The 13,146-nt window shown below is 49.2% G+C and overlaps 1 long non-coding RNA gene across 1 annotated transcript in view; it reads right to left on the bottom strand.

Moving 5' to 3' along the window:
* Positions 1-7,676, bottom strand: part of LOC126515382 (uncharacterized) — a 12,068-nt gene extending 4,392 nt beyond the window's left edge. Inside the window, exons 1-2 of the long non-coding RNA XR_007595840.1 lie at positions 7,454-7,676; positions 552-764 (exon numbers count right to left, since the gene is read on the bottom strand). This is a non-coding gene — a long non-coding RNA (uncharacterized lncRNA). The remainder of the gene's footprint in view (positions 1-551; positions 765-7,453) is intronic.
* Between the last annotated feature and the right edge of the window lie 5,470 nt (positions 7,677-13,146).

The raw sequence follows: 13,146 nt of genomic DNA, 5'->3' as shown, positions 1-13,146 counted from the left end.
CCACATCTGTCTGATAGCCAGGCTCTCCTCGCCACATCTGTCTGATAGCCAGGCTCTCCTCGCCACATCTGTCTGATAGCCAGGCTCTCCTCGCCACATCTGTCTAATAGCCAGGCTCCCCTTGCCACATCTGTCCCCACATCTGTTTGATAGCCAGGCTCTCCCCGTCACATCTGTCTGATAGCCAGGTTCTCCCCGCCACATCTGTCTGATAGCCAGCAGTTCTCACACATTTGAAGAGAGGAGCCCGCTGGCACCTGCTGCTCAGAACCTCCCACTCTGCTTTGGCTGCTTATAGAAGAAGCACTTATAATTTAGGGACAATCATTGTTAGTACCTTTTACTGTTTCTAAGCAGGCTTCGGACACAATGAAGAAAGGATACAGGAGCTAGTGTTTGCTATTGGTGTCCACCTGGGCTCATGTATAGTGTACCATGTCCCCATTCCAGGCACCAGACTCCTTCCCGCCCATCACCACTGGGCTTGGCCCTCAATTGCGGCAGCTCCAGCCCACCCATGGTGCTCAGCCCTTGAAGCTCAGATGATTTACCTAATAAGGCTGTGACTCCATCAGCTTGTTCTGGTGACATTAAACAGCAGAGCCCTCAGTCATAAAACTTGCACACGTCTTCAGGAGCTGGGACCAGGCACTGCAGTTAAGGTTTTCTGTCTTCCGTGCCCTGGCTTGGAGGCCCAAGATGATAAGTCTCCTTTTTGTCCAGGAGAAGTGGAAAACGCCATTGAGAACGGTGAATCTAAAAACCTGCAGACAATGAAAAGAGTCAGGATTCCTCTGATAGCTTTGCCTTGCTGGCAGCCTGCAAGTAAAACCCACACACAACGGTCCCAACTCCTCACGGTCTCAAGACCCCCGAGGCCCTTGCCAGCTCCAGTGCACAGCATCTGGAGGTCTCTGCTTTCCTGGGACAGTGGCGCTAGGTCCTGCTGTGTGGTGGGGGCTGTGCTCGTGCGCCGTGTCATGGCATCTCACTGGTGTCTCCTGTTGGGGAATCAGCCCACTTCTCAGGACAAGTTTTTAACAGATGGCACAGGTTGGTGTAGCTGTAGGCAGCACACCTGACTGGTGTGGTTTTCAAAACTTCTGAGGGTTCAGGAGGGGCGCCATTTCTGGCAGAACAGCCGCAGTCTGACTCTCACCATGGGCCTGCGCTGACGTCAGTTATAAACAATAATAAGATTGTAAACTACTGCTCTTTATAGTGAAATTATGCTTCTTGGGTGTGTTATAAATCTAATAGCTATTACATCAGCGTCCCAGCTGTATATCAAACTTACCTTTTACACACACAGTCTTATACGCCTTCACCAAAACAGCCAGATTTATTATTACTGGTTAACCATGGCCCGTATTACGTCACAAATGACTAATCACTGAAAAATGAAGGAGAGCGATGCCAGAGGTGATATATCCTATGGCTTGGGGGTCAGGGGTGACACCCAGTGGCAGCTGCCTCTTGGGCCCTCTCCTCTGACCAGTGTGGATACAGCCATGCATCGGGATCTGGACATGTACTCAGGTGCTGCTGTGGATAGATGCGGCCATCACGCTGCGCACTTTCTATGTAGACAGACTTCTAAGTGAGTAGTCCTTGCACAGGTTTGCTTTGATAAGCCATCTCCTTTTGTTCTAGAACCGGTGACTTCATCACCCCTGGGGAGGCTCCCGACCTCCTCAGCACGGGGATTGTGTCTAACGTGGCCAGCCTGCCTGCTTTTTGCTCTGCATATTTCCACAGAATAAGGGACTACAGAATAAACCATGGTAACCAGGGACCAAAAGCCCTTGGCCATACTATCAACAGGCCAGAGAGGTGACTCAGTGGTCCAGGCTCTTGTTACCAAATGTGAAGACTAGGATTTAATTCCAGGAAGCTGCAGACTGGCTCCTGCAGATTGTCCTCTGACTTAGATACAGGCATGCACCTGCCCTCATCCCCTTCATCCCTACACAAATATAAACATTTGAAATTTCACCATATTCTTGACAATATTTACACCTTGAGTCTCTGACTAGAGGTGCTAAGATGGCCCCCTAATGAGTCCCAAAGCCCCTCTATCAATGTCCCCAAGGCCATGGGGACCTTCTTGAGGAGCTTCTTACTCTTCTGGGAGAGAAAACAGAGCCCAGAGACAGTGAGGTGTCTATCCGTACCCTGAGAAAGCAGAGCAGAGAGAGATGCAGACCCCAGGTTGATGGGCCACCCTCCATGTGGTACAGTGGTACACCTCAGGGCCACTCCTGTTTCTCCAGAGAACGGTGGCAGAAAATACAAGTTGGTGACCCCAGGGCCCTGTGAAAGATCAGTCTCCTCCACCCAACACGGTTTCTGAGACAGAAGTGGTAAGGCTGGTTGGGCAGGAGGGCACTCTCCCCATGGCATGTTTCTCTCAGTGGTGTTCCCGGCACAGCCAGGGCAGCTGGGGACACAGGTTGGTTTGCAGGAGCCCAGCTCCTTGTGTCTCTCCGTCTCAATCCTGGCACCTTTCCAGGCGAGGCAGGTGAGCTGTCCTCAGGATGGACAATGTTCTGGCCCTCAGCGGGCTGGGGACAGGTAGGGAAGGGGTGTGGCTGTGGGGGGAAGTCACTGTGCAGCCCAGAGTGAGATTCCTGGCTTGGCACCTGCTCCAGAACCTTCCTGAAGAAAAAAAGGTTGTCTTCATTAAGAACATTAATATTCATGCGGCATGGTAATTTTGACACGGAAAAGGTCTCTGTAACCTTTTCTTGTGTGAGAATTTTTTACTTCTCAAGGAAATTACAGTCCAGCAATGGCTTAATTACTGCTGGATTCCTTCGGCAGTTGTGAGGAGCTGTCAGTTTGGGATTGCAGGAGCTGTCACACGGGGAGCAGCCGGCTGGGGGACAGCAAGGAGGGCCTGGCCCCCACGGGCCAGCAGGCGGGTGGGGCCCACGCACCTTCCCCCATTAGTTCTAATTTAGCAGCCGGCTTCCCCCAGTGCCGGGTCATTTATTATTGGGATGCAGGGCACAGCTTGAATTAATAATCCATTTTTCACCCAACATATTTATTTTTTATTATAATGATTTTGCTCCTAATCCGTTTGGCTCTGATAAATTTGGCAAGGAATGACGAGGTGGGTGGGTGGCACCTACGAGCAGCTGCCAGCAGCCTCCTTGCTCACCATGAGGTCCCAGGGAACGGAGAACTGTCTTAATCTTTAACAATTATTGTGTGCACCTGCATGCGTGTGCATGTTCATGCTGTGTGTGTACACGTAGGGGGACACTCGTGTGTGCTTACTGATGTTGCGGTCAAGGTCAACTTTGGCTGTTTCTTGCTTTTTGTTGTTGTTGATTTTTTTTTTTTTTTTTTTTTTTTGAGACAAGGCCTCTCTCTGGGAGCTGCGACTCACCAATTGGTCTAAGCTGGCTAACCGGCGAGCCCCAGGGGTCTGCTTGTCCCCACTTCCCCAGTGCTAGCTTGGCGAGCACACACTGCCATGCTCAGGGTTTTACGTGGCTGCTGGGACTGAACTGAGGCCCTCATGCTTGGATAGCAGGCGCGGTACAGAACTCTTCCCATCCTGCCTTAGTTTTCAAACAACAGCCATTGTGCCCACAGAAGTTGCTCCAGGCCTGAGAAAGTGGGTGCAAAGGACTGAGAGTACCCCTTACATGCCACCTGAGCCCTGGCTCAGCATACGGGGAAGGGGCCATTGCCACTCTGTGGTACCTTGAGCATCCAAGCCTCTAAGACATCTCTTTGTTGAGACTCCCATGCCATCACACTGACTCCCTCCTCTCCTTGACATCTCTGCTCCTCCCTGCTGGATTCCTGATCCTGCAGGAAAGACTGTACGTGGAGTTTCACGCTTGCATGGGACAGCCTAGAAGAGGAAACAGCAGGCTATGACCCACCCCACCCCAGAGCAAGATGTCATAAAGCAACTGCACAGAGCGGACAAGGCAGACTCCTCCCTGGGTCTAGGAATCTGCAGCCACACCTCTCGCTCAGAGCAGGCTGAACGCCCTCGGTAGAGAAGCTCCCCGGTTTTATTGACGTGTCCTTACAACACGCGCTCCATTTTACAATGTGGAAGATGCAGCCCTCCCCGAGCACCAGAAAGCTGCGTGCTTTGGTTCTCTCCAGAATCACAGTTAAAATGGAAGTTTGTGGAATGCTGAGAATCGGGGCCTGCCTCCACATATCTAAGTCAGGACAGAAAGATGTTTGCTAGATCAGGACCCCGTGGGGAGAAGAACAACAGTGAAGGCCCATTTGCAGCTGTGGAGGATAAATCAGCTACATTTCTGTCAGGCTCGCCTTGGTGAGTCCCCGGCACATGATCTAAGGTCAAGCCCTGGCTTCCCGCCTGTCCTCCTGCACACACACACACACACATACACACTGATGACCCCATCAGCTCAAAGTCTTCATTGCAGGGAGAGACGAAGCCAAGGGTTTTAGCCTGGTGGTTTCTGCCTCTGGTGGTCCGTGTTCTGTTCAAACCAACAGACAGGGGAGGAATTAATAGGACACCATGCGATGGTGGTTCCTGGGCTCTATCAGTCCAAACTGGCAGGCGGCAGGCATGGCATGCAGCCTGGACTCTGGTGACATCGGGCAGGTCCATCCAGAGGGGCCAGCTGTAGAGTTGCTGATGTCACGTTGGATGCCAAGCTGCTCCCTGGGCTCAGTGGAGGCATTGCAGACTGAGTGGAAAACACCAGCTCCCCAGGGCCTGGCTGCATACTTAAATTTACGTTTTTACAATCTGATGAAAAATCTTCCCAGGAGGAAGGTAAAGTCTCTCTGCCCCTCCACCTGTGCTAAATTCTGCAGTAAACAAAGTAAGTGCAGCCCGGAGAGCCATGCTCACTCTTATTGCTGCAGAGTACGCACCATCGGGGCCGGCCATGTCTCCCAGGGCCGGGGATAAATAATACACACTGTGTTTTTAATATCATTAGGTAACCAAATAAAATAAATATTTTACACTTTTGGGCCATAACTAAGTAGGCGGGTGGCCCAGAGAGGAAGAATTGGGAGCCAGAGAGGAGGCGCTGAGTATCAGGCTCTCATCAGAGCAGAGATGCTGGCTGGAGTCTTGGGGTTCAGCCACAATGTGCAGGAACAGTGAGAGCCCCGTGGTGAGGTTTGCAAATAATAACAGAAATATACGGAGTATCTGGTAGGGATCAGAATGCATCTCTTACACTCTAGAGAGAGACCAGCGGCCAGGCCAGGTTCCAGGCCTGTATTTATTGGCTTGGGATGGCACAGCAGTAAACTTCCTATGCCTGAGCCCAGAGCTCTTCTCTTTCCCTGTTCCGAGGGTGTTTATTAAGAACCAGCCACATGGGCTGATGTGATCGCATGTTTTTATGTCGACTTTTCAAAAGCTAGAGTCATTGTGGAAGAGGGAAGCGCAACTGAGACAATGCCCCAACAGGTGGGTCTGCGGGCAAACCTGTGGTGCGTTTCCTTGGCTGGGGATTAGTGTGGGAAAGCCTCAGCTCACTGTGGGTGGGGTCACCACTGGGCAGAGGGGTGTAGGTTCTATAAGAAAGTCGGCTGGGCAAGCTGTGAGAAGCAAAGCAGCAAGCAGCGTTCCTCTGCGGTCTCTGCTTCAGTTTCAGTCTCCAGGTTCCCACCCTGACTTCCTCGGTGGTAAAGTATGACCTTGAGGTTTAAGATGAAATAGACCTTTTCCTTCCTAGTTGATCTCGGTCGTGGTTGTTTTATCACAGCAACAGAAACCCAAACTAAGACACCTGGGGACGTAGCTCTGTTGACTGATGGCTTTTCTAGTGAACACGAGACTGAGTTTGAACAACAAGGCTCCATAAACCAGGTGCCTGTAATCCCAGCATTTAAGGGGTGGATTAAGGAGGCTCAAACTGAAAGTCACCTTGGCTACGTAGTGAGTACAGGGCCAGCAAGGGACACCTGAGACTGGGTTTTAAACAACAACAAACAAAATTTAAAAAAGAAAAAGAAAAGCCAAAAATAACAAAACAACAACAACCTCAGCAACAACAGAAAAACAAGATAAAACAAAAACCCAAGCTGCCGCTTGCAAGGGCTAGCTCACCAGGAGAGACCAGACAGAGCAGAGGAGAACTTGCAATGTGCTCACTTCTGTGCAGATGGGAGATAAAATGTGTTTCTCGAGGCTGCAGGGCTCCCTCTACCCTGTGACCAGGGGGCTTTGGAATGGAGAGTATCTGCTCTCCTTCTCTATCTAGAGGGGCAGATAAGGAGAAAACTATGCCCCAAACACCCCTGCTGCCAGCAGGGTCGGCTTCTGTAATTCACACTGCTACCCACCACCGTTAGTGGCCTGGGTATGGGTCATGTCACCTCTGAGGATACAAGTGTTGTTGGTTTTACTCTTTAACTCTTTGCTCTTTTGGGAGGCCTGCCATCCAGTTCCCAATTAAATTACATGGAGGCTTATTCTTAATTATGAATACTAGGCCTTAGGTTGACTTATTCCTTACTGCCTTAAGTTATCCCATCTATCTTTGCCTCTGGGCTTCTATCTTTCTCTATTCTATCTACCTTCCTTTACTTCTTACTCTGTGGCTTGCTGTGCAGCTGGGTGGCTGGCCCCTGGTGTCCTCCTCCTTTTCTTGCTCCTTCTTGATCTTTCCTCCCAGATTTCTCCTCCCGTTTATTCTCTCTGCCTACCAGCCCCACCTCTTCTTTCTCTTGCCTAGCTGTTGGCCATTCAGCTCTTTCTTAGCCTATCAGGTGTTTTAGACAGGCAAAGTAGCACAGCTTCACAGAGTTAAACGAATGTTCTATGGCATAAACAAATCCAACACATCTTTAACTAATATTCCACAACACACATGGGCACTGGTTAGTCAGAAAATGAATTAACACACACCTACTTGTCTGTCATGCAAGTTACCTGCTCTATTGCACCCTGGGAGGAGGCAAATTGTGGAGTGGCCACTTCACTGTGGGAGGAAGACTTGGGGGTACGCAAGGGAAGACAGAGTCACCTAACCTTCCTTTGAAATATGGGGCCACTTTCATGGCACCTTTGAGCTCTGGGAGGCAGGAGCTCTTGCCATGAATGCTAGATCAACTCCCACACTCGGGTGGTGTGAGGGGCCACTGGTGTGATAAATAAGTCTGTGAGTAGCTGCAGAGAGAACCAAGAGAGGGAAAGGGGTGGGGGCTGGTGTGCCCGCAGCAGCTCCCTTCCAGGCTGGGTGGCTCTCATCAACCACCAATAGATAGGAGGTATTTTCAAGTACGGGGCACCAAACTGGTAAGAGGGAAGGCAAACTGCCTTCTCCCAGTTACAAGGAGTAAATGGTAGTTGGGCCATCTGAAACGAGGTCATCTTTATCACTGGCTGGCCTAGGGATTCCCAGAGGGGCCCTGAAGTCTTCTGAAAAAGATTTCCTCACCCTGCAACTCCCTACCCCATCTTTAAGTGATAATGTTATACCTGGAACCATGGCAGCCATTTGTGGCCTGGTACAATGATCGGAAGGAAGCAGAGGCCATGAAGACAACAGAAACAGATGGCGCTGACTCAGCAGAGGAGTCCTCCCAGGGCCTGCCCGGCTTGGATCACTTGACTCTCTCCGCTTAAGGCGCTCACAGCCCCAGCAGCGCTGCTCTGACTTCTCCGCGTTCCAACTGGACACCTCACCCTGTGGCTCAAAGAACCCCCGGAGAGGAAGTTGAGACACAGTGAAGGCCCCTGGGAGGTGGAATAGGCGGCCCCTGGGAAAGCGCTGTGAAACGGTGACCGAACGCAGAAGTGGATGAATGGCTCACGCTGCAAGCTCAAACTCATAGGCTCGAAGCTACGGGAACGCCAAAGTGATGCAGCCGTGCCGTGTCAGACACGGCGACGACCAACCTGATTGTCAGCTTGGTTAGATCTGGGAGTTATCTAAAAGGCAAGCCCCTGGGTGGGTCTGGGACGGTATTTCCTGGAAGGGTTAACTGAGAAGACTGGCCCCCAAATGGGCGGTACTTCCTGCCCCCAAATGGGCCGTACTTCCTGCGGCAGTTCAGATACACTGAGGTCCAAGGAGAAGCAGTGTCTCACCCGCCCCATTGTTCCATTGTTCTGCCCTCCTTCACTGACATTAGAACCCAACTTCTTCTTCCTTAGAGTGTGGGTTAAAGACCAGCAGCTCTCCAAGTGTGCCCCAGGCCTTCAGTATCAGATGGGAACACCAGGTATTGGTGTCTCCAGCATGCAGACACCATTGCTGGACTCCCCAGTGCATGTCCTGTAAGCTAATATAATAAACCTCTCTGTAGTATGTATTTATTCTATTCTGTTCTGAAGACCCCTGGCTGACGCAGATGCAGCATGTGGCTAGGTTGGGACAGCATCCCCAGGGTCCTAGTGTCCAGGCATTAAATGAGACCCTCAGAGAAAGTTATCTTGGGTCCCAGAAAGCTTCCAGGATAAAGCTGAGCGGGAAAGAGGGTTTTACTGTAAGGTCTGAGACCCCCTAATGCCGAACCGGATGGGTACCATTCTGGGTATGAGTGCAAGCGAGGTGTGGGCCAGGAGGCTTGGGGTTCAGTGTTGGAAAATACAGCCCAGTGCATCCACCCCTGGGAGACAGTGGGTCCAATTGGGTTGTTTTGGCAATTTTCATCATGGGTTCGCTTTTGCTGAAAATGGTTTAAAGGCTTTTGTAAGAAGCCTGTTGGAGTGGGGGTAGAGACACTACCCTCCCCACGCTCTCGTGTCCTCTGAATTCGCCTCTTCTGTAGGCCTGTCTAGGTGCTGCTGGGTGAGGGCTCCTGGGCTCTGTGAACCGCTGGGGCTCAGGATATTCTGGGGCAGCAGCCTAAGAGAGGTCTGCAGAATCCTGCCCTTCTGCTCTGCTTCTCTTACCCCCCCCCCCCGTGGGAGGGTTGCCTGGGGTCCTCTGTGTGGCCCCTCTGCTCAGTGTTGGAGCTGCCCCACTTACAGAAAGAGTCCTCCAGACGCTGGCCCTAATGACCTCCCTCCCCAGCCTCTCCCTCTGCAGTTCTTGGACAGTGACAGGATTGGGTCTCCTTATTGGGTCGAACCCCTCCCTTTCAGGAGAATCACAGTCTCCACCCCATCTCCACCCCTACCCCCACCCCCGGACTCCGGTCTCAGCTCCCTGCAACCCTACATCTTCTGTGAGTGCACGGTGCATTGTGCTTGACACAAGAACAAACACACACAGGACATAGACCCTACAATTAAGGACATTAGAGAGGCCATGTAATTGAGTGTTAGGAACAGGCAAGACCTTTAGAATGGTCTAGAATCAACCTCTTATTTACATATGAACAAGACGAGACCCTGAGAGGCAGTTCCACAGCTGCTGATGGGTCTTCAGCCTCCTGAGCCTCCCTCAGCCCCTTACAGACTGACCTGTCTCTTGGTTCATGGGCTCTGCCCGTTTAGAGCACTGGACTACAAGAACTCCCTGCAGGGAAACAGGCCACATAGGATTCTTCCTGGGCTCTGTAAACCACTGGGGCAAGCACCTCCAAATACTATGGTATACCCCCTTCTCTGTTTCCCAACAGATTTTCACAGGAGCAGGCAAAGTAACAGAGGAACAACAACAACAACCCTGCAAATATGTCTGCTACCCCAGCTCTGGGCAGCTTAGCACAGCACCTAATCGATTCCTAAGATCTAGCCCAGCCCCAGACGAAAGCCAAGAGAATCTGTCAGCTGTGCGTGCAGCTCCAGGATAGAGACTCACCTCCCATGTGTGAGACTCTGGGTTCCATTCTTACAGCACGTAGAAAGAGAGGAACTGTCGAGCATGGTCACACACGCCACACGGTCTCAGCACTTGGGAAGCCAAGGCAGGAAGCTGGCAAACCTGAAGCCATCCTGAGCTACACATTAGAGCCCTGCCCCCCACCCCAGCAAAGAAAACCAACAACCAAATAAAAGTCAGTTACACAACAAATAACATTAAGATATTAGGAGCATACTCTGGCAATGTAGCTTCGGTCACGTGCTAATTACTATGGAGGGAAATCCCTGCTGCCCCGGCAACCATTTTGCTCCCCTGGCTGCAGGCTGCAGGCTGCCCCCGCTGCCAGCATGTCTCGTGTTTTGCTTGCTGATCTAACTGCTCATGTGACACATTCAACCTTTTAAATAAATCATTCATTTCTTTAAAGGTTGCCTATGTCACGGGTTGTGATGCTCCCGATGTCTAAAATAACTGTTTATTTGATGTCAGACACATCAGACATAAAAATAAATGTGGCTTGGTAGAGTTTAATGCAAAAATTTGATACTTTTGATCTGGGTTTACTTCATTGCTGAACAGACTGAAAATGTTTTGGGCAGGCTTGGGAGAAAATGAGAGGCCGTGGAGCCTGTCTTCCTGTGGCTCTCTTCTTCCCCCCTTGGTCTTACTATTTAGGCCTTGCTCCTTCAAGCCCCCATTGTTTTTCCCTTTGGCTTTTCAGAGCAGCACCTGGGATAGGATTCATGCATCACCCAACACACTTGGATGCTCCCAGGTGCCCTGGGCTCAGGCTCTCGAGGGTAGGGGGTGGGAACTTTCTATTCCTCATACAGCCCCACACTGTGCCTGGAGCACAGTGACTACTCGGTCGCCTTAATTATATTTTCGACTGCTGCGATGAAACAGCACGGCCAAAGCAACCTGGGGAAGAAAGAGTTTATTTGGCTTACACTTCCATATTGAAGTTCATTATCAAAGAAAGTCAGAACACGAACTCAGACAAGGCAGGAAGCTGGAGGCAGGAGCTGATGCAGAGACATGGAGGGGAGCTGCTGACTGGCTTGTTTCACATGGCTCGTTCAGCCTGCTTTCTTGTTGAACCCAGAACCACCAGCCCAGGGATGGCAATGCCACCCCATCAATTGCTAATTCAGAAAATGCTCTCCAGACCCACCTACAGCTGGATCTTAGGGAGGCGTGTTCTCAGCTGAGGCCCTCCCTTCAGGCGACAACAATTTGTGTCAAGTTGACGTAGAACTAGGCACTCACCAGTGTGCGCTGGTTAAAGAAAGGCAAGGCTGGAAGCATTTGTAGATTAAGGTTGAACCTCTAAGAAAAACAAATAAGAGGTATTTCAAACAGCTACATGTACAAGATTTGGGACGAAGAAACCAAAGAGAAGAAACCAATGGGGTAAATGGCAGGTGGACCATCTAGTGATGACATGGAATAGGACATGCAGAATAAAAGAAGGTAAAAAAGCCCTGGAGCTAAATGTAGTGAAGAGAAACAGGTTAAATCAAGTTCTAAGAGCCAGTGGGTCAAGCATAAACTAAAAGCGAGCATGCATAACTAATAATAAGTCTCTATGTCATGATTTGGGAGCTGGTTGGTGGCCCAAGAGAAAGCCTGCTACATAAAAGTAGGTACAATCAATCATTTACCAATAAAAGTCATAAAAGATTTTCTTTTTGGCATAGTGTGCTGTTATGTTTTATAAGAGCAAAAGCCAAGTTCCTTACAATCAAGATATGTACGCTTGCTTGGTTTTATATGAAGAACTAGTTCTTGGTTGGATATGTGATGGTGTAGCATACAGTGTTCTCAATCGTTTCCAGAGTTGATTGATATATTGATTTTACAGTCAACAATGCCAAGGTGGCTGCTTTTCATCAATATATAATACAAAATGGTAGAAATATGCTTACAGTCATTTGAATATTGTTGGGAATTCTGTCCCAAAACCAGGTTAATATTCATTCAATTTTTAAACATGACATTCACGGTAGTAACTCAAATACCAATTTTTAGACTCAAATGTTCTAACATAATCTAATTCAAAGATAGACAGTTTCATAATTATATCTTAGGAATGATGATCAAAATGTTAAAGTATTTTATATAAACAAACTAGTATGTCTCAATAAGAGCAAAAAACTTGGTATGTAAAACAAAAACACTGCAGTTCATAGCACACAATAAGTCTCAAATCTAAGGCTGAGGTTTTTCAGGCAGTGTTTGCTGCCATTGGCTGGTGTAGTTGTGTGTTTTTTTTCCTCTTGGCTCTTTTGCGGGTCCACCACCCAGCTCCCAATTAAATCACATGGAGACTTATTCTTACTGATGAATGTCAGGCCTTAGCTTGGCTTGTTTCTAGCCAGCTTTTCTTTTTTTTTAAAATTAATTTACTTATTAAAGATTTCTGCCTCCTCCCCACCACCGCCTCCCATTTCCCTCTCCCTCCCCCAATCAAGTCCCCCTCTTTTATCAGCCTGAAGAGCAATCCGGGTTCCCTGCCCTGTGGGAAGTCCAAGGACCACCCACCTCCATCCTTAGCCAGCTTGTCTTAAGTGATCTCATCTACCCTTTGCCTCTATTCTACGTGTCTTCCTCTATTCTACGTGTCTTTCTCTGTTCTATGTGTCTTTCTCTGTTCTGTGTGTCTTTCTCTGTTCTGTGTGTCTTTCTCTGTTCTGTGTGTCTTTCTCTGTTCTGTGTGTCTTTCTCTGTTCTGTGTGTCTTTCTCTCTTCTGTGTGTCTTTCTCTGTTCTGTGTGTCTTCCTCTGTTCTGTGTGTCTTCCTCTATTCTGTGTGTCTTCCTCTATTCTGTGTGTCTTCCTCTGTTCTGTGTGTCTTCCTCTGTTCTGTGTGTCTTCCTCTATTCTGTGTGTCTTTCTCTCTTCTGTGTGTCTTCCTCTCTTCTGTGTGTCTTTCTCTATTCTATGTGTCAATCAGGTGTTTTAGGCAGGCAAAGTAACACAGCTTCACAGAGTTAAACAAATGCAACATAGAAGAATGCAGCACATCTTTGCATCACTAAACAGATGCTCCACAGCATAAACAAACATAACACATCTTCAAGTGCTGTTCCACAGCAGGCTGGCATGGTGACGGATGCGGTACAAAGTGTAGATGTGTGTTCAGAACCAAGGAGACGTGAAGCTGTGCAATGCACGCAGCACAGCTGAGCACTTCCTCAAAGACCGCAGATCCATCACGGATTTGGTTTGGAATTAATTTTTAGTTTTTGTGCATCCAGATACACTATATTGATGCTAAATTTCCCATGACCCCCACATTCAGTATTGAACTTGGTATGGGGTCACTGCCCACAGCTGGAAAAACCATAAGAATCCTGATACTAGGGCTTTTTAGGGCACCAGTAAGGTGACTCATGCCTGGTATTTTAGTATTAGCA

The sequence above is a fragment of the Alexandromys fortis genome, unplaced genomic scaffold (assembly GCF_014885135.2).
Source record: "Alexandromys fortis isolate MF-2015 unplaced genomic scaffold, M_Fortis_MF-2015_v1.1 scaffold_160, whole genome shotgun sequence".
NCBI lineage: Eukaryota > Metazoa > Chordata > Mammalia > Rodentia > Cricetidae > Alexandromys > Alexandromys fortis.
The sequence above is the reverse complement of the archived record's forward strand: the minus strand, read 5'-3'. Positions and strand labels throughout refer to the sequence as shown.